The sequence below is a fragment of the Octopus bimaculoides genome, chromosome 7, assembly GCF_001194135.2.
Source record: "Octopus bimaculoides isolate UCB-OBI-ISO-001 chromosome 7, ASM119413v2, whole genome shotgun sequence".
Lineage (NCBI taxonomy): Eukaryota > Metazoa > Mollusca > Cephalopoda > Octopoda > Octopodidae > Octopus > Octopus bimaculoides.
Genome location: NC_068987.1, coordinates 18,655,740 through 18,657,882, shown reverse-complemented (window position 1 = coordinate 18,657,882; position 2,143 = coordinate 18,655,740). Strand labels below are relative to the sequence as shown.

The 2,143-nt window shown below is 35.8% G+C and overlaps 1 non-coding gene across 1 annotated transcript; it reads right to left on the bottom strand.

Annotated features, from left to right (window-relative positions):
* Positions 1 to 497: 497 nt before the first annotated feature.
* Trnan-guu (transfer RNA asparagine (anticodon GUU)) lies at positions 498 to 571 on the bottom strand. The gene has a single exon. It is a non-coding gene; the product is annotated as a tRNA-Asn (tRNA).
* Between the last annotated feature and the right edge of the window lie 1,572 nt (positions 572 to 2,143).

Sequence of the window (2,143 nt, the reverse complement as noted above, 5' to 3'; positions counted from 1 at the left end):
CAGGGACACGGTGAAGTGAAAAGTGGAGGGAAAGTGAGCAAGAAGAAAAGGCAAGGAAATGTGAGAGAGGGGGAACGAAAGAACGAAGAGTGGAATGAACGAATAACAGTGAAAGGGCTGATAGACAGAAATAGAGTCGTACAAGATTTAGAAAAATGTATACTTACATATAAGAGATCAAAGTGTACGTACGCTGCTATATATATATATATATATATATAAAATACAGAATGGGTCAAGAACGCAAAACATCCGGACAGTTAAGTGATACAAAAATGGGACAACAAAACATCCAGAGATAGATAGACAGATAGATATCGGCATATTTACGTGTGTAGTATACAAAATGATACGTTGCTTGATGAGGTTTGATTTAGTGCTAAAAACATGTAATATAATAGAACAACAACAAACACAGTAGTAGAAACACCGATAAGAACAATGTAAATAACAAAGGTAATAAAAGACATCTGATTTTTTATTAAAATGCGATAAATCGTCCCTGGGTGGGCTTGAACCACCAGCCTTTCGGTTAACAGCCGAAGGCGCTAACCGATTGCGCCACAGAGACGACTAACAAAGGTAATAAAAGACATCGCTCCGTAACATCGACAAATGTTACTAATATAACGTCATGAGTTCTCTTGTATAAATGAAAGCTAACATTTCAATATTACTTTTAACTACTATAATTTACAGCAATAAAAGACTTTTAAATCTCTTTCATAACGGATAAAAAGTAGGGTGGGGTGGTAGTGCTGAAGTGGTAATAATAATAATAACAGTTCAATGAAAAATTATATTTGTTTGATAAAGAATAGCATATGAAATAAATTTTATGATTCATGTAATGTGATCTGTTCGAGTTTTTATTGAAATTCAAATTTGTCGCTGTCGTAATCCGTATAGGAGTGACAACTGAATAATAATCTTTTCGTCATAAGAAGAAAGACAGGGGTGGTGGTGATGGGGGGGGGGGACTGTGAAGTGAGTATCTTAGAAAACGCACCCCTCCTTAAGTTAACTTTTACGCGTTTCGTTTCCTTGGCCCTCCAATCGAAACATTACTCGTGTGTGTGTGGGTGGCGGGGTTTATAATATCGGCGTATGTAAATGATGGAGGCGAATTTTTTTGTATTTGTCGTGGTTTATGACTGATAGTGTAAGTTAGTTGTTTTGTCATAACACTACCGACTCTTTAGCACATCTATGTGTTTCCTTGAATGGGGTGAGAAGAGAGGGGCATCTTGTTTTTACGGAGGCGACCTAAGTTTGCGATTACTTCCAGCAGCGTTTGTCAAACGGCTGGTTGATTGGTGTTACTAGCTGCTTTAGTAGTAGTAGGTGCGTCAGTCGCACACAAGTTTTTTCAATGGGGGACACAGAAGGACTGTACAAATATTTAAACATTCCACAAATAAGAAGTAACCACTCCCCAAACTTGTGATATATGTTTACGTGTATTTCCTTATCTAATTTTGTGGGGAGTGGAATTAAATAGCTTTGGGTGCGAGTTTCCTAAATTTTCATAACCGTAAAGGATGAGGGAGTAAACACTTGTTAAATAGAATTAGTGAAGTTGCTGTTGTTGTTCAAGTTGTTGTAATCGTCGTTGTCGCTTTGACTTTAGTTAGTTCCTAAATATACAGATCTGTGTTCAAAGGCAGTCTATCCACGACCATGTTTTATTTTCAGCCATACTATATGAACAATATTCATCCTTTTAAGACAAGCTCTCAGTTCTGTACATGAATTCAGCTCTGAGAGTTATAAAAAAATTTCTTGCTTCTACTTTTTATCTTATTGGGGTCCCCAAAAGAGAAAAAAAGATGCACACACACATACATACGTACACACACACACACACACACACACATAGGTCAGATTGGCATACTAAATTGGCTTGCTATAGTACAGACGAATCGCGTGGCCAAGAATGAAACCACCGAGTTGCCTGAAAACTACCTAAATATTATGTATAAACTCTCAACAAATTATATATATATATATATATATATATATATATGTATATATATATGTATGTATGTGTGTGTGTGTGTGTGTGTGTATATACATATATATATATATATATATATATATATATACAATTGCAGCGTGGAAGGTGTTTATAAGCCATTTAAAA